Below are 20223 nucleotides of genomic sequence, written 5' to 3'. Positions count from 1 at the left end.
TCAGGTATAAAGGATAATGTAGCATTAGAAGCAATCCAAAGAAGATCCAGCAGCTCATTTCTGGAATGAAAGGGCCATTCTCTTGGGAGACAAGGTTATATGAGGAGGAAGTGACATTACATTTATTTTTGACACTATGATCTTGTGTGGTTCACTGATGCAGAGCACAGAGGAAATTAGGATAATAACGTAGGGTGTCACAGCTTGGGAAGCGGAGGTGTTCTGGGGGACTGTTGGTAAGTGAAGAGTCAAAGATGAGGAGATCTACAAGTCCACTTATTTGAATGGGAATTTGGCTGCAGTGATGAAAGGAAAAATAAAACAAGTAAAGTTTTTAAAATAATTTTGTTTAATTATTTTTAAAAAAAGCATTTAAGCATTTTAATTTCTTTCTCCTAATTTTTTTTAGGCATGAAATTCCAATAATCGCTAAATAGATCTGAATATCAGGTCCCTTCCAAACATTGAAAAGACCATGACAGCCTTGGTAAAAGGAGCTTGTTCTGCACCATCTGTGCCATTCCATCATAAGTGTTGCAGGCCACAGCACTGCTCCAAGAATGTCGGTGAGCCTTGGATCTTCTGATAAGGTGACACTAAACATGGTGACACTAAACTAGGTGTCAGACCTGAGACAGATCAATGCGAGCTTTTGTCTGTCAGATACTGCCTCTGATTGATTGTCCAACCCAGACTGGGGTAATGCTGAATAAAACTCAAGTGTGTACTAGAATATATCATTTGCTTGCTTTCCCTCATAAGCTGTGGAATATCACTCACAAACATCTAACAATTGAGACTTGTTTAATGGATTGCAGTTCTATCCTTTTTTATATCCCTTCCACAGCCTGGTGTATTCTACTTCCCTCCATATCCTTTTGGATTGTTCCCTTTCTTAATCTTTCATCAGAGTTTGAGCTATAAGAAGGATGAGCAGATGAGGGCTTTATTCCTCAGAGCGTAGGAGGATGAAGGTGATAATGTAAGTGTACAAAATCATGAGACGAGTAGTTTGCATGAACGCACAGAAGTCTTTTGTCCAGTGTAGGGGAATCAAAAACCAGAGGGCATAGTTTTAAGGTGAGTGCGGAGTGGGAGTTCTGGTGAGAGCGGGAACAGCAACAACGAGCCAAACTCAGCAAGGCCAGATGGGAGCAGTAGTAAGGAGCCCGACATGGCGAGATCCAGCAGGAGCAGCGGTGAAGGAAAGCACAATTTTTGAACTTTTAGCAATGAAAATGTCTTGTTGGTAATATATCTCAAATTTCAGTGATCTCTAGAGCTCTGCTTGTTTGCCATTGGGAGTTGGGAGGAATTTCCCAAAGTTTTTCCTGAAATTGGTCACAGGTTTTTTTCTTTGATTTTTCACCTCCCCCAGGAGCTACATTACCAGCATATTAATGTAGAGAGTCATAGTAAATCCAAAAAGAGCAGTGGCGAGAGAGAGAGAGTGCAGGGAATGCTTCTCTTGCAGGGAATGCTCCTCTTGCAGGATGGGGGTTGTCAGGGAAGCCAGCAGTTATCCCTGACGACTTCATCTGTGAGAAGTGCATCCAGCTGCAGCTCCTGACATGCAAAGTTAAGGAATTGGAACTCCAAATCATACGGGAGGCTGAAGGTGTGATTGACAGGAGTGACATGGACACTATCACACCTAGGAAGCAGAAGGAGGTAGATGGGTAACAGTCAGGAGAGGAAAAGGGAACAGGCAGGCAGTGCAGGGCACCCCTGTAGGTGTTCCCCTCAATAACAAGTATACCATTTTGGATACTGTTGAGGGAGACAGCCTATCAGGCACAAGCCACAGAGATCCGGTCTCTGGCATGGTCTGGTCCTGTGCCTAAGAAGGGAAGGGAGGTGAAGAGGTGAGCTGAAGTGATAGGAGATTCCACAGTTAGGGGGACAGATAAAAGGTTCTGTGGAGGAGATCGAGTATCCTGGATTGTATGTTGCCTCCCTGTGCCAGGGTCTGAGATATCTCAGATCAAGTTCATAGTATTCTCTGGTGGGAGGGTGAGCAGCCAAATGTCGTAGTCCATGTAGGCACCAATGATGTGGTGATGAGGTCCTGCAAGGAAACTTCACGGAATTAGGTACAAGATTGAAAGAAAGGGCATCCAGGGCAGTGATCTCAGGATTGCTACCCGTGCCATGTGCTGGTGAGGTTCAAAATAGGAGGGTAATGCAGCTTAACATGTGGCTAAAGACATGGTGAAAGAGGGAGGGTTTCAGGATCATTAGGCTCTCTTCCAGGGAAGGAGGGACCTATTCTGATGGGACAGTTTCCATCTGAACCAGAGGGGGACAAATATCCTTGTGGACAGGTTTGCTGGTGCTGCTTCAGCAGGGGGAGGGGAACCAGAGTGTCAGAGCAGATGGAAGAGTGAAGGAGGGAAAAGATGATGTTAAAATTGCATGCACCGTTAGAAGTCAACGTGTTGAATCTGGTGGAAATGTTCTCCGGTGCATCTATTTCAATGCAAGGAGTATTGTAGAAAAGGCAGACGAGCTTAGAGCGTGGATTGGCATGTGGAATTATGACATTGTGGCCATTAGTGAAACTGGGTGGCAGGAGGGGCAGGACTGGCAGCTCAAAATTCCAAGCTTTAGACATGATAGAGGGGGGAATAAAAGGGGGAGGAATGGCATTGCAAAGGGAAAATATCATAGCTGTGCTCAGGCAGGACAGACCAGAGGGTTCGTCTACTGATACTATATGGGTGGATCTGAGGAACGGGAAAGGTATGACTGCACTCATGGGGTTGTATTTTAGACCACCCAATTGTCAATGAGAATTGGAGGAGAAAATTTGTAGAGAGATAGCAGACAGCCGCAGAAAATAAAGTTGTGATAGTAGGAAATTTTAACTTTCCACATATTGACTGGGACTCCCACACTGTAAAAGGGATGGATGGCTTGGAGTTTGTCAAATGTGTTCAGGAAAGTTTTCTAAACCAATATATAGAGGTAGCTACTAGAGAGAGTGCAATACTGGATCTTTTATTAGGGAACAAAACAAGACTGGTAACAGAGGTATGTGTCAGGGAACATTTTGAGTCTAGTGATCATCATGCCATTAGTTACAAGTTAATTATGGAGAAGGTTACTTCTGGGCTTAGGGTTGAGATTCTACATTGGAGAAAAGCTAAATTTGAGGAAATAAGAAAGAATCTAGAATGTGTGGATTTGGTAAAAATTGTTTACTGGCAAGAATGTGCGAGATAAGAGGAGGACATTCAAAGGTGAAATTGTGAGAGTACAGAATCTGTTCGATGTTCCTATCATAGAAGGTATAGGGAACCTTTGTTTTCGAGGGATATTGGGGACCTGGTTTGGAAGACGACAGAGGTGTATAACAGGTAGGCAACATAGAGCAAATTAAGTACTTGACAAGTATAAAAAATGCCAGAAAATTCTTAAGAAATAAATCAGGAGGGCTAAAAGAAGACATGAGTTTCTTTGGCAAACAATGTGAAGGAAAATCCAAAGGGTTTCTACAGGTTTATTAAGAGCAAAAGGATAGTAAGGGACAAAATTGGTCCCCTTGAAGATCAGAGTGGTCAGCTTTGTATGGTGCCAAAAGAGATGGAGGAGATTTTATATTTTTTCCCCTTAGTATTCACTCAGGAAATGGGCATCAAGTCATAGGAAGTAAGGAAAACAAGCTGTGAGGTCATGGAACTAGACAGATTAAAGAGGAGGAAGTGTTTGCTGTCTTAAAGCAAATAATATAACAGAAATATTTAAATTACCTTTAGCCTTGTGTATGGTGCTGGAGGATTGGAGGGTAGCTCACATTGTTCCATTGTTTAAAATATGCTCCAAAAGTAACCCTGGAAATTATAGGCCAGTGAGCCTGACATCAGTACTGTAGTAGATAAATTATTGGAAGGTGTTCTAAGAGAGTGGATATACAATTATTTGGTTTGTCAGAAACTGATTAAGGATAGTCAACATGACTTTGTGTGTGGTATGTCATGTTTAACCAATCTTATAGGATTTTTGAGGAAGTTACCAGGAAAGCTGACAAAGGAAAATTTGTGAATGTTGTCTACCTGGACTTTAGTAAGACCTTTGACAAGGTCCCACATGGCAAGTTAGTCAGGAAGGTTCAAATGCTATTTATTCATGGTGAAGTAGTGAACTGGATTCAATCATGGCTGGACAGGAGAAGCCAAAGGGTGGTTGATTGCTTATCAGGGCTGTGACTAGTGGTGTGCCTCAGGGATCAGTGCTGAGACCATTGTTGTTTGTCATCTAGATTAATGATCTGGATGATAATGTGGTAAATTGGATCAGCAAGTTTGCAGATTACACTAAGATTGGAGGTGTTGCGGACAGCGAAGAAGGTTTACAAAGCTTACAGAGGGATCTGGAGCAGCTGATAAAATGGGCTGAAAAATGGCAGATGAAACTTAATGCAGATAACTGTGAGGTGTTGCATTTTAGAAGGACAAACCAAAAAAGGGCATGTATGGTAAATGGTAGGTCACTGAGGAGTGCAGTAGAAAAGAGGGATCTGGAAATACAGATACATAATTCCCTAAAAGTGGTGTCACATGTGGATAGGGTTGTAAAGAGAGCTTTTGGTACATTGGCCTTCATAAATCAAACTGTTGACTACAGGATTTGGGATGTTATATTAAAGTTGTATAAGATATAGGTGAGGCCAAATTTTGTGTGCAGTTTTGGATGCTTAACTACAGGAAAGATATCAATGAATTAGAGAGAATGCAGAGAAGATTTACTAGGATATTGTTTGGACTTCAGGAACTGAGTTACAGGGAAATGTTAAACAGGTTAGGACTTTATTCTCTGGAGTGTGGAAAAATGAGAGGAGATTTGATAGAGGTATTTAAAATTATGAGGAGTAAATGTAGATAGGCTTTTTTTTCCATTGAGGGTGGGTGAGATTCAAAAAAGAGGACATGGGTTAAGAGTGAAAGGGGAAATGTTTAAGGGGAAGATGAGGGGGAATTTCTTTACTCAGAGATTGGTGGGAGTGTGGAACGAGCTTCCAACTGAAGTGGTATACGTGGGCTCGATTTTAACATTCAAGTGAAATTTGGACAGGTATATGGATGGGCAAGGTATGGAGGGCTATGGACTGAGTGCAGGTCAGTAGGATTAGGTAAGAAAAAGTGGTTTGGCACAGACGAGGGGGAAAAATGGTCTGTTTCTGTGCTGTAATTGTTCTATGGTTTCATATTAAATCTGCAGGGAATTTTTTTTCTTACACAGAGGATGATGGCGAATGGAACAAGCTGGTGAAGGAGATAGTTGAGGCAGGTACTACTGCAACATTTAAGAAACTTTTGGACTGATACATGGATAGGGTGAATTAGTGGGATGTGAGCCAAATGCAGGCAGGAGGGATTAGTATGAGTGGAACATCCTCGTTGGCATGGACAGGTTGGACTCCAAATGAAGACAAATGGTGAAATCGTTAATGGGCTCAGCGCAAATTGAAGAAACATGTTAAGGCAATCAACGTTTTCTGCAGGACCAAGGTTCGAATTTCTTAATTACTTCCCGCAGAGTTTGAGGAGAAGCTTATTTTTTGACAAGTTAATCTCATTACTTCACTCTGCACTCGCACTGGCCCTTTCATCACCTGGCTATAAATGATTCCTTAGTATTTCTTCTTCAAAAGACATATACCATAATTTTATTAGCCATTATGAATTTTATTTATGGGAAAAGACTGCAATCTCATCGGCTGCTGTGACACTCCAGCTTGCACCTTTATTGTATGATCTGCTGTATTCAAAAATGAATTAACTTGACTCTAGTAAAAAAAAGCTTTTCACTGTATCTCTGTACATATGAAAATAAACAATTCTAACCAATTCATTAAGAGTTGGCTTCAAGAACACTACTGGCTGTACTGGATCTGAATCCCTGAAATCTTTGTTTACTTCATTCAATCTTCTACATTAACCATATAACAATTTACAGTATGGAAACAGGTCATATTGACCCTTCTAGTCAGCACCAATTTACGTGAACTCCACTAGTCCCACCTACCCACTCCCATGTCCATAACCCTCCAACCCCCTCACATCCATGTACTCATCTAACCTCCTCTTAAATGACAGAATTGACCCTGCTGCAACTACCTCTTCTTCATTCCACTCTTGATCATTCCACTCAGCCACCACTCTCTGAGTGAAGAAGCATCCTCTTATATTACTCCTAAAGTTTTGCCCCCTAACCCTTAACTTATGACCCCTTGATCCAATCTCCCCTACCCTCAGGGAAAAGAGCCTATTCACATCTACTCTATCTATTCCCTTCATAATTTTAAATGCCTTATCAAATTCCCTCTCAACCTTCTACGCTCCAATGAATAGTAGTCCCAGTCTACTAAATCTTTCTCCATATTCAAGATACTGCAATCCAGGCAATATTTTCATAAACCTTCTTTGCACCCTTTCAACCTTATTTATATCCTTCCTATAATTTTGAGACCAGAACTGCACACAATACTCTAAACTTGGCCTCACCAATGCCTTAAACAGTCTCAACATCACCACCCCAGCTCCTATATTCGATGCTATGATTTATAAAGGCATACCAAAAGCCTTCTTCACCACCCTATCTACATAGGAACCCACCTTCAAGGAATGCTGAACCATTATTCCAAGATCCCTGTGTTCCTCTGCATTCTTCAACGCTCTCCCCTTCACTACATACATCCTATTTTGGGTATTCCTCCCAAAATGAAGCATCTCACACTTATCTACATTAAACTCCATCTGCCACCTTTCAGCCTACCTTTCCAAACAGTCCAAATCCTTCTGTAGTCCATGAAAACCCTCCTCACTATGCACAACTTCCCCCTATTTGTGGTCAATAGTGAAAGGCTAGCTGTTAACTCCACTGATGGATGCTCTGAGTTTATATAGGGTCCCAAGCATCCACAATGCCATAGGATGTGCACTGAAGGTTTCTGTTCTCTGGATCTTGCTGTGTGAGCAAATCAAGGAGTGGTGAGGTCCTTCAAACAATCAAATCAAAGTATCCTTGCTGAGGTAGGCAAGATTTGAACTTGGAAGAATGAAGCAGAAAATCTAAATTGCACTTAAATCATGTATAGAAAACGAAAAAGATGACATTTAAAGGTAAAAGTCAGAAGGAAAAAGACAAACTAAATTTGTTTTTAAATCTATGGCATGAAGAAACCTCCTCAAAAATTAAACTACTGTACATGTGTGTAAAATTTTCACTCCCATTGAAGCTGCATGATCACAATTATTAGGACTATCACTTCCACCTGAACACTCCAACCCTAACTTTCTTCAACCTGTTAAGTAAGTACTAAAAAAGTTTCACACCCTTTCATGGAGTAACACACAAAATGATGGAGGAACTCAGTGAATCAGGCAGCATCCATGGAAGGCAATAGATAGTCAACATTTCAGATGAAAGCCAGCAAGATTTGACCGGCTGAGATCCTCTAACATTATGTGCTTTGCCTCGGTTTTCCAGCATCTGCGGTCCTTCATGTTTAAAACCCTCACATGGATTTAATATCTTCTATCAGTAGATTAAGTCTACAAAATACCTCATGGTGTAGCATGACATATCACACATGATGCTTGGACTTTGCCATACATTGCTATTTAATTTATTTATTGAATTTCCCATGTTTCTTTTAATGTCTTAGCAAGAGGCTATGTTTGACTAAGTGTCCCATTAGGTCTATTCCAGGCTCTTAGAATAATCCCATCAATCCAATTTTCCCACATTTCCCTCTAACCTATTCTCTTTCATTTGCCAATCAACTGCCAATTATGCTCCTAGCAATTTACAATGACCAGTTCATCAACAAACACTCCTTTGAGATTGGGAGAAAATGGGAATACCCAGGGAAAATTCAGCTCCAATTCAGTCTACAAATTTGTTGATCAAATCACTGAAACTTATGAGCCAAAATATAGAAACAGAGAATCTGGTTGGGTAGTGACAGAACAACAACATTGGTCTCAACGTCATCAAGACCGAGGAGCTTATTGTTGACTTTAGGAAGGAGAGGCCAAGGGACCAATCACCTGTCTGCACTGATGGATGGGAGTGGAGAGAAATAGAACCTGCAAGTTCCTAGGATTCCATAACTCTGAAGATCTTTCATGCAGCCATCAAGGTAACTATGAAGAAGGCACACCTGCTTTCTGAGGAAACGTTCATATTACATCGAATATTCTATCAAACTTCTACAGGTGCAGTGTGTTTCCACATAGGGAAAGAATATGGACATCATAGCCTGATTTGGTAATTCAAGTCCCTAGGAATGCAGAAGATTGCAAGCATAGCCAGGTTCACCACAGACTTCAACCTCCCATCCACTACAAGACATCTATGTGAGGCGCTGCCACAAAATGGCAGCCACCATCATAAAGGACCCCCATTGCCTTGGTCACTCTTCTCACTACTACCTTCAGGCAGAAGGTGCAGAAGTCTGAAAACCGGCACCTCTAGGGGAGGGTTCAATCTAGTTTGGCAGGGGGGTGGGAACCAGAATGAGAGGGCAGTGAATAGGGCAAAAGATACGCATGTAGATGTGTACACTATGTAGTGACATTGTGAGGAAGGTTAGGCAATAATTCAAGATTAAGGATTTGTTAACAAAATTGATAAGGACGATGAATACAGCAATGAAGTTCTTGTATTTAAATGCCCGCAGTATAAGAAATAAGATTAATGGCCTAGTAATGCAGCTGAAAGTTGGCAGGTATGACATTGTGGCCATCACTAAGTCATGACTGAAAGATGGCCTCAGCTGGGAACTAAATATTTGTTGATACACTGTGTATCAGACAGACAGAAAGGAGGGCAGAAGGGTTGGGGAAATTCTGCTCGTTAAAAATGGAATTCAATCTTTGGAGAGAGGAGACATTTGATCAGAAGATGTAGAATTCCTGTGAATAGAATTAAGAAACTATAAGGGTAAGAAGACTCTGATGGGACTTATGAACAGGCCTCCGAACAGTAGCCAGGATGTGGCGTGCAAATTACAGAGGGAGATAGAGAAGGCATCCAAAAAGGGCAATGTTTAAATAGTCATGGGGAATTTCAATATGCAGATTGACTTGGAAAACCAGATAAGTGCTGGATCCTAAAAGGAGGCATTTATTGAATGCCTTCAGAAAGGCATCTGAGAACAGCTTGTGGCTGAGCAGACAAGGGAAATGGAAATTCTGGATTGGGTATTGTGTAATGAACCAGGGTTGATAAGGAGGCTGAAGATAAGGGAACTCTTAGGAGGCAGTGATTATAATATGATCGAATTCACCCTGCAACTTGAGAGGGAGAAACTAAAATTAGAGCTGTCAGTGTACAAGTGGCATAAAGGGGAAAGAGAACCTGACAGAAGTTAATGGGAAAGGCACATGAGCAGGGAGGACAGCAGGGCATTAATGGCTGGAATTTCTGCATGAAATAAGGAATGTGCAAGTTAGGTATATTCCAAAAAAGGAATATTTGAATGGAAAAAATTACACAACTGTGGCTGACAAGAAAAGTCGAAGCCAAAGCAAAGAAAGGGTATACAAGGAAGCAAAAACATTAATGGGAAGATAGAAGACTGGGAAGTTTTTAAAAGCATGCAGAAGGTAACAATAAAGGTCAATAGGACAGAAAAGGTGAACTTTGAAATGAGGATAGCAAATAATATCAATAAAGATACTAAAGCTTTTTGAATATATTAAGAGTTTTTAAAAAGGAGATAAGAATAGATATAGGACTGATTTTAAAAAATGGGGAAATTGTATTAGAGAGATGGATATGGCAGGAGAAATGAATGAGTATTTTGCATCACTGTGGAAGAAATTTGCAGTATACCAGACTTTCAAGAATGTCAGGAAAGTGAATGTAATCAGAGAGAAGGTGCCTGGGAAGCTGAAAGGTTGAAGGGTTGATAGGTCTCCCAGACCAGATGGAATGTACCCTGGGGTTCTGAAAAAAGTAGCTATAGAGATTGGTGGAGGCATTAGTAATGATCCTCCAAGAATCAATAGATTCTGGCATGGTTCCAGAGAAGTGGAAAATTGCCAAGCTCAGTCAGCTACTTAAAAAGGGAGGTAGGCAGCAGAAGGTAAATTATGGATCTGTTAGTCTAACATCGATGGTAGAGAAGTTGTTGGAGTCGATTGTCAAGGAAGAGGTTATGGAGTATCTGAAGGTGCATGACAAGATAGGCCAAGATCAGCATGGTTTACTTAAGGGAAATCTTGCCTGACAAACCTACTGGAATTTTTTGAAGAAAGCACGAACAGGTTAGATAAAGGACATGAAGTTTGATGTACATTTAGACTTTCAAAAGGCCTTTAACAAGGTGCCACACATGAGGCTACTTAGCAAGATGAGTGACCATGAATTACAGGAAAGATAATAACATGGGTACGGCATTGGCTGATCAGCAGGAAACAGAGAGTGGGAATAAAAGGATACTATTCTGGTTGGCTACCGGTTACCAGAGGTACCACAGGGGTCAGCGTCGGAGCCGTTTCTTTTTTATGTTGATTGTTAATGATTTGGATTCCAGAATAAATGGCTATGTGTCTAAGTTTGTAGATGATACAAAGATAGTGTGGAGGGGCAGGTAATGAGGAGGAAATGGAGAGGCTGTAGAGAGACTTAGATAGATAGGAGAATGGGCAAAGAAGTGGCAAATGAAATAGTGTTGGAAAGTGTAGAAGGAATAAAAATGCAGGCTATTATTTGGATGGGAAGCAAATTCAAAATTCAGATATGGAAAGGGACTTGGGAGTCCTCATGCAGGATATTCTAAAGGTTAACCTCCAGGTTGAGTCAGTGGTGAAGAAGGCAAATGCAATGTTAGTATTCATACCTGGAGGAATAGGATATAGAAACAGGGATGGCTTTATAAAATACTGATGAGGCCATACTTGGAGATGGGATACAGTTTTTGAGCTCTTTATTTAAAAAAAGATTTGCTGGCATTGGAGTGGGTTCAGAGAAGATTCACAGGAATGAATCCTGGAATGAAGGAACGTTTCATGTCTCAAGAACTGTACTCTTTGGAGTTCAGAAGAATGAGATGGGACCTTGTAAAAGCATTTGGAATGTTGAAAGGTGGGGACAGAATAGATGTGGCAAAGTTCTTTCCCATGATAGGGCAGTCTAGGAAAAGAGGGCACAACTTCAAGATTGAAGGATGCCCATTTAAAACTGAGATGCCAAGGAATTTCTTTAGCCAAAGAGCGGCAAACCTCCGGAATTTGCCACGGCATGCTGCTTTGGGAGCAAAGTGCATATTTGAGGCAGAGACTGACACATATCAGAGTATCGAAGGTTATGGAGAGAAGGCAGAGGAAGATACATGATGGAATGATGGAGTTGACTCGACAGGCCAAATGGCCTATTGCACCTATATCTTATGGACTAGGGTCTTATCAGTCTCTTCAATCTCCCTTTGGTTCACTCATCATGGACTATCTGGATTATTGCAAGTCACCTTTTTTTTGCACTAGGATTGCTGAGAATATTTATTATCTATCTTATGTATTCAATTTCTCATAATTTAACTTGTTTACAATTGTATTTTTTTTCAGTACCTGTTTTACTGCAGCAAGTAAGAATTTAGAGCATATGTTCAGTGTACAAAGTGTATGACAATAAAGTCATTAAAATTATTAAACCAAAATGTGATGCAGCTCCAACATCCTATTCAAGTCAAAGGAAGAACATGCAGACTTCCATAGGGGACCACATGAGGGTGATGCTAGTTTCACATTAAACAGAAGAGTGGGCAATGCACAAATGTGTTGGAGAAACTCAGCAGGGCACATAGCATCTATAGAAAGTAAAGGGTAATAAACATTCTGGGCTTAAGCCCTCAGTCAAGATAGGAGCAAAAAGCAGGCAAGCACCTAAACAGAAAGGTGGCGGGAGGAGAGGAGAAGAGGGAGGAGTACAGGTTAATAGGTAAGAGGCTACAGGTGTACACAGGTGGGAGGGTAAAAAGCTGAGAAGTGATAAAGGGAAAGAGATGGGAAGCTGGAGGAAAGGAGAGGGAAAGAGGGGAGGGATTTAATAGAAACTGGAGAGTGCTCAGATGGAATATTATAGGTTGGTCCTTCAATTTGCAAGCAGCCTCCATTTGGTCGTGCATGAGGCTGTGGACAGATATGTTGATGTGGGAATGGGATTTGGAATTAAAATGGTTGGCCACTGGAAGATCCCTGTAATTGCAAAGGGCAGAGTGAAGGTGCTCAATGAAACAATCTTGCAGTCTGGATCTGTCTCTCCGATGCAGCAGAGAGGCCACAACGGGGACACCAGATGCTGTAGATGACCCCTGCAGATTTACAAGTGAAGTGTTGCTTCACTTGGAAGGACTGTTTGGAGCCCCGAATGGTGGTGAGGGTGGAGATGTGGGCTCATGTAGCATTTTTTACAGTCACAGTGGTAGGTACTGGGGATGCCAATTAGGGGGAAGGGATGAGTGGACAAGGGAGTCCCAGTAACAGTAGAAATCAGAGAGGGAAGAAGGGAATAGGTGTCTGGTGGTGGGATCACATTGTAGGTGGCTGAAATTGCAGAAGATAATCTGCCCCAGACACAATAAGGACAGGATTTCCCCTTGTTCCCACCCACTTCACCAGGTTCCCTTACTCGGCCACCTATATACATCTACGTCCTCTTATCTGTTAGCCTGTACTCCTCCTCATTTGCATTAAGGCACCTGCCTGCTTTTTGCTCAAACTTTGACAAAGGGCTCACGCCTGAAACGTGGGTCACCCTTTATTTCCTATAGTTGCTGCGTGACCTGCTGCTTTCCTCCAGCCCTTCTGTGTATTGCACGGTTAGATTCGTGCTATTTTTGTAAACCTTATCTTGTAAGATTGTCAATTGACAAATCCTTACCTCGTGCTACCTGCCCACTAACTAATATTCACAAGCTTTCCCAATACGGGCCATCACCAGGCATTTTTAAAAATATCTTATTGGATTAGCCTTCCTCCTGTTGCAAAACCGTTGAGCCACGGCAGTCGGGAATACTTCGTGCAGCCAATTGCTTTCGCAAACAATTGGCTCACCTCGTGTTAAATTGCATTTATAGCCTCAAAAATGCGTTGGTCTCACCGCCCATTATCGGAGACTCTGGGCAAGTCTCTACAGAGGATCATGAATATAATAAAATTGTTATTCAATTACCCCCTAGAGTTGGAGCGTCACCTTGCACTGATCCAACCAGGTTTTTTTTTGAATGAATGTTGCTTTTCCGCTCGGGTCCACACACGAGCCAGAAGGGAGCGAAGTTGTGATCGGTCTCTGCGGGCATCGCTTTAACCATCGCTTCCGCCAAATATCCGCACCAAAGTCGAAAGGGGCAGCTGACCCTCCAGTTTATTTTCTGCCTGTTCAAAGTGGGCTTGAAGAGTGAGTGTCTCTGGCGGTGGGTGTGAAGCGTGGATTTGGCTGGGCTGGTTGGACAGGCGCCCGTTCGGAGAATGGGAAGTGTGGGCTCGGAGCTCCACCGTGTGTCCAACGAGTGAGTGCACAGAGCCAAGTGCCGGTGAAGAGGGAGATCGAGCCCGGCGCCCGAAGGCCGTGTGCCTGTTTGGTGCGATAACGTCTTTCCGAGCCGCACGATGCTACAGGCAATGGAACAGTGTTGTTAAATGAAAACAGAGACCAGGTGTTGGGGGCAACACAGAGGTGCACCCTGCCTTCAGTCTTGGCTTTGGGTGTTGACTGTTGGCAGCTTGTGGGGTTTGCGGGCAGCAACCTCCTTTGAAGAAGACCGCAGAGCCCACCTCACTGACAAAAGACAAAGGAGGAAAAACCCAACCCCAACCAACCAATTTTCCCCTGCAACCGCATCTGCCTGTCCCACATCTGACTTGTCAGCCACAAACGAGCCTGCAGCTGACGTGGACATTTACCCCTCCGTAAATCTTCGTCGGCGAAGCCGAGCCAAAGAAAAACTACTCCCTTCTTTACTATTTTCTCTAACCTCTCCCCTTGTCTCCATCTCTCCCTCCTTGCCCCTTGCCAGCGTCTTCCACTCCTTAATCTTGTTGATCTCTGGATAAAAGTTCCTGACCCAAAATGAACACATGACCCAAAATGATTGGCCATTCCTGCCCACCCATGGATTCTACCTGACCTGAGTTTCTCCAGCAGCTCATTGTTTCCACTGTCTGCAGTTAGTCTGTTTATGCCATGTCTTCTTCACCACCCCATTGCTACATCCCTCGGGGAAGATAGACATGAACTCCAATGTCTTTCAACATTCCTCAGTACCCTACCGTTTACTGTATATGTCCTACTTTTAATTTGATTTCCAAAAAGCCATCACCTTGCTTTTATCAGCATCACTTTCCATCTGCTGGTTCTCCATCTAATTTTCCATCTGACTTATTTTCATTTAAACTTTTATTTACAACGTAGTAGAAGCTGATTCCAGCCACTGAGACCTGTGGCACCCAATTACACCAAATTAACCTACAAACCTTTATGTTTTGGATGGTATAGCCTGCAGTAGCCTAAGACAACCTTCCTCATCCACGTTTATGTCATTCATAAACATATCCTTCTTGTATTCACATCCAAGTTAGTATATATAAAACCAACAATAAGGATGCCAGAATTGATCTTTGCTGAATGGAATCTGGGTAGGGAGAATAGATGACAGGGAATATTAATGGAAATGTGTACTGTGCTGTCATACACGCATTGGGCTAAATGAGCCTTTTGAAATGCAAAGCATGAGTCCTTCACAAAGCCCAACAAGGTAGGTGCAGCACTTACTGCAGAAAATGTTGGAAATGCTCTGCATGGCAAAACAGCATTTTTGAAAGAGAAACAGAATTAGCATTTCAGGTCAAAGACATGTGATCAGAACTGGGAAATGATTTTAAAAAAGAGGTCTGAGTAAAATTCACTACAGAAATGCACCTTATTGATAATGCTATGATGGGTCAACTTCCACCGTGCAATTTCCTGTGCAGAACTGGTCCTGAGTTACAGATGGGGGAGATCTGGCAGTTGAGCTCACAGTTCTTCCTGCCTTTCAAGTCAAGTCAAGTTGAATGTCATCTGATCGCGCAAGTACAACCCAATAAAAAAATGTTCTCCGGTCCTTGGTGTAAAACATCTAGACACACAACCAGACATAACACACATATAGACACATAATACAAATGCAGGACAAGTAATGATATATACAAATAAATAAATGAATATCATTTCAAGAATATGAGTGTCTCGGATGGTTGCTGTGAGCAGTTCCTTTGATCATTCAGCATTCTCACTGCCTGTGGGAAGAAGCTATTCCTCAGCCTGGTAGCGCGGGTTCTGATACTCCTATATCTCTTCTACGACAGGAACAGCTAAAAGATGCTGTGTGTGGGGTAGAAGGGGTGTTCAGTGATCTTGTGCTCCCTCTTCAGACTGCAATCTGGTTGATCACCTCGATGGGAGGGGAAGGAGACTCCAGCAATTGTCTCTGCCACTCTTATGGTCCTGTGGATTGACCCCCAATCCATTTCTCTGCAGCAACCGTACCACACTGAGATGCAGCCAGCCAGGACAATCTCGATAGAGCTCCTGTAGAAGGTTGATATAATGGTGGCCAGTAGTCTTGCCTGGTTCAATCTTCTCAGGAAATGCAGTCACTGTTGTGCCTTCCTGACAAGTGATGAGGTGTTGTGTGTCTATGATAGGTCACTCGTTAAATAAACTCCGAGGAACTTGGTGCCCTCCACTCTCACCACTACAGAGTTGTTGATGTGTCATGGAAGGTGGTCATTCTTGGTCCTCTTGAAGTCCATGATCATCTCCTTCATCTTGTCCACATTGAGAATCAGGTTTTTACTCTTGCACCACATCATGAGATTTTCTACCTCTTTTCTGTAGTGCAACTCTTCATTGTTGCTGATGAGGCCAACTACTGTGGTGTCATCTGCAAACCTGAGGACACTGTTGGAGCTAGATCTGGCCAGTAGTACAAATAGGAGTGGGCTGAACACACAACCCTAATTTTCTGCTACTGACCCAGACAGACTGTGGTCTTTCCATTAGGAAGTCCAGGATCCAATTACAGAGAGGGATGTTGAGATCTAGCGAGGACAGCTTCTCCACCAGCCTCTGGGGAATGATCATATTAAACATCAAGCTGAAATCAATGATCAGCACCCTGGTATATGAGGCATTGTTCTCCAGGTGGGTCAGAATGGAGTGAAGGGACAAGACTACAGATCATCTGTGGGATGGTTTATTCTATAGGCATATTGAAATGGATCCAATGTCTCTGGAAGATGTGCTTTGATGTGTTTCGTCATCAGATGCTCGAAGCATTTCATAATAGTGGAGGCTAGGGCCACAGGATGATAGTAAATGAGGCCTGTTATTGTTGCCCTCTTGGTGGCTATCTTCAACTGTATGGGAACGATGACTACTGAAGTGATTTGTTGAAGATATCCATGAAGACCTCCGTCAATTGGTCTGGACAGTCCTTCAATACCCAATCAGGTATGTTGTCTGATCCCGACGCCTTTTATGGGTTCACTTTGGATAGCACTCTCCTCACCTCGGCTGTGCCTATGCAGGGGGACCATTCACCAGGGGACACATAACTTTCTTTGGTGTCACCCTATTCTTCTCATCAAATCTTGAATAGCAGATGTTGAGTGTGTCCTGAAGGGAGGTGTCATTGTCCTTATTTTGCAAGGTTGACTTGTGATCCGTTATAGACTTGATCCATTTGCACATGCACCTAATGTTCACATGACCATTGTAGGGGCTGCCAAACTACACCACTCATTCCCTTTTCTGCTTGTATTTCTGCTTAACACAAGGAGCACAAGCCCAGAACCCTGGTTGTTTTGCATCAATGGGAAAAGGTAGTGGGCAGTGTCAGAGCAGCAGAGATTGGCCTGAGGACCTTACAAATGGCCACAGCTACTCCTTCTAGTCTGCCTTCTGCTCTATACATGCTGATGCCTAACTGGCAGGAGTGGCGGTGATTTTCAGAACAACCTTATCGATTTTCCTTCAGGTGCAGAATAGTGATCGAGTTTGCACTTTGGCAAGAAACCTTTAGTCTGATCCAAGATGCTGGTCCATGTTTGGGGTGATGAGAGAACAGAGATATCTAGTCTGAGTTTGAGGAGGGTATCTCTGATCAAAAGTATGGTGTTGAACATGTGAAGCATTTCTGATCTACCCTCAGAAGAAAAAATGTTTAATTCCTGTCAGCAAATTGTGTGTCTGAGATGGTAAAGTGCAGCTTGAGGTGACGAAGGATTTATTGTCATACACATTGAATAATGTGCTAAAATTCTTGCTGCAACCAAACAAGTACTTGTAAAGAAAAACTGTAGATAGTTAACCGATTGAATTAAACTAAAAGAGACAATTAAATACTTGTACCCGACCGCTACAACACACACACACAGTGTAAGCTCACTCCTTTATTAGGGCTGGAAGGGCTGCTTTTATACTGTTCAAGTTCCCACAATTTTTGTTGATTGACTGAGTCAGCCATATGAATAACAATAACGGGAGGGAACACCATGCATATGAATGCTCTTCTTCCCCAACCTGTTTCTGCTGAGTTAGTTGGGCAGCTTGACCAATGCCATTTTAGGGCTGTTGGTCTGATGCTGCCCCAGCTTCTATCCCTGCTGGTTCATTGTTCTGGGAGTCACTTTAGCAATCTCTGACTGCGTCTACTGCCACACTATGTGCTGGCCCGATCTCCGCAATTGCGGGCCGCCACATCACCCCCCCACCCCCTCCCCCCGCCCAGTGCCGGCATTACAGTCTATAGTGTCCGTAGGTATAGTCCCCAAATTCTTTTGTGGTCTGCCTCTGCATTGAGGTGTTGGTGTCTCCATGGGTTCTGCTGGGTCTGTGTGGGCAGGCTTGAGTCTATCTGTAGTGAAAACCGTTGGTTTACCACCGATGTCCAGCTCAAAGGTGGCTCTGTTGTTCCAGATAACTTAAATGCGATCTTCATATGGCTTCTGCAGTGATGAATGGTGGGGTCCTCTGAGTATAAACATGTACTCACAGTCCTTGAGTTCTTTGGGGATGTTGGACTTGGCTTGTCCATGTCTGGAGGATGGGATCGGAGCCAGGTTACCGATCTTTTCGCGCAGCCTGTCCAAGAAGGTGGTTGTCTCCTCCTGCTGTCCTCTGGCCTGTGGGACGAAATCCCCAGGAACTGTGAGTGTGGCTCCGTAGACGAGTTCAGCGGAGGATGCGTGGAGATCTTCTTTCGGTGCTTTTTGGATGCCCAGTAGTGCCCATGGTAGCTCGTCCACCCAGTTTTCGCCCTTGAGTCTGGTCATGAGGGCGGTCTTGAGGTGCCTGTGGAAATGCTCCACCATGCCATTGGGTTGCGGGTGGTATGCTGTCATATGGTGTAGCTGAGCGCCCCTCAGGTTGGCAATGTCGGTCCACAAACTGGAGGTGAACTGTATACCTCGGTCAGAAGTGATGTGCTGTGACATTCCGAATCTTGTAATCCAGAACGATTGGAGTGCTCTGGCAAAGGACCTGGTCGATGTGTCGGCCAGGGGGATTGCTTCTGGCCACCGGGTGAAGCGGTCGACCACTGTGAACAGGTAGTGGAAACCCTGAGAGACTGGCAAGCGTCCCACTATGTCCACATGAATGTGGTCAAACCTGCCTCGAAAGGCACAAACTGGCACAAACTCCCGTTATTGTTATTCATATGGCTGACTCAGTCAATCAACAAAAATTGTGGGAACTTGAACAGTATAAAAGCAGCCCTTCCAGCCCTAATAAAGGAGTGAGCTTACACTGTGTGTGTGTGTTGTAGCGGTATTTAATTGTCTCTTTTAGTTTAATTCAATCGGTTAACTATCTACAGTTTTTCTTTACAAGTACTTGTTTGGTTGCAGCAAGAATTTTAGCACATTATTCAATGTGTATGACAATAAATCCTTCGTCACCTCAAGCTGCACTTTACCATCTCAGACACACAATTTGCTGACAGGAATTAAACATTTTTTCTTCTGAGGGTAGATCAGAAATGCTTCACATGTTCAAACCTTGGTGTGTTGCTGCACTTTGGCTGTTTGGCACGGCGTACACGCCTTAGCCTACCCCTGGATTTATTTCTGCAATCCATTCCACATGTACTTGCTAGCCACCAGCTGGACTGTAGTCCTGATGGATGGGTGTGCCAGCGCATGGATGGAGTCAAAAACACATCGCCTCCATGCCATTGGGACAATATGTGGAAGCTGTCCTGTGCCGACTGGAACATCCTGAAGTCGAAGGCCTGTGACAGCGGTCCTGAACTGCGGGATCTCGTCGTCCTGCTGCTGTGCTTCAGCCAGTGCTGCGAAGTCCAGACCATTGACCAGGGAGTGGATGCTGTATTTTGACAAGGCGTCCACAACCACGTTGTCTTTGCCCGAGATGTGATGGACATCGGTGGTGTACTCAGAGATGTAAGTGTCTCTGTTGGCGGGCTGATCAGGTATCAGAATTAGCCAGGGTGAAAGTCAATGGTTTGTAGTCTGTGAAAGCCCTTCCCTCAAGAAAGTACCGGAAGTGATGGATGGCTAAGTACAGTGCCAGCAGCTCTCTATCGAAAACACTGTATTTTAGTTCAGGGGGCCGCAGGTGTTTGCTGAAGAAAGCTAGTGGGTTCCAACTTCCTTCTCTCTGTCTGTAGTCTGTAGATCCAGGGCGCTGACCATATGGTATTACCGGGTGGTCTCTACTGTGATGCACCGAATCTGGAACTGAGCCTCTGCCTAGTTGAACCACACGCCGGGTCGAACTGTCCAGAAGTTTGGGAGCTTCAGGCTGACCGCGCTGACTGCTGCTTCATTCTCCATCGCTAGGTTTAGATTCCTTCTAAACCGTCAGGGTCACCAATTGTAGCCAACCGCTACAAAGAAACACACATACACACAGTGTGGCAGGTCAAGCTCACTCCTTTATTAGGGCTGGAACGGCTGCCTTTATACTGTTCAAGTTCCTTCCATTTTTGCTGATTGATTGAGTTATCCATATGAATACAATAGCAGGCGGGAACATCCATGCATATGAATTCCCTTCTTTCCCAGCCTGTTTCTGCTGAGTTAGCTGGGCATCTTGACCAATGCCATTTTAGGGCTGCTAGTCTGATGAGACCCAAGATTCTACCCCTGCCAGTTCGTTGTCCTGGGAGTCACTTTAGCGATCTCTGTCTGTGTCTGCTGTCGTGCA

Source organism: Narcine bancroftii, chromosome 1 (assembly GCF_036971445.1).
Source record: "Narcine bancroftii isolate sNarBan1 chromosome 1, sNarBan1.hap1, whole genome shotgun sequence".
In the NCBI taxonomy this organism is placed as follows: Eukaryota; Metazoa; Chordata; class Chondrichthyes; order Torpediniformes; family Narcinidae; genus Narcine; species Narcine bancroftii.
The sequence above is the reverse complement of the archived record's forward strand: the minus strand, read 5'-3'. Positions refer to the sequence as shown.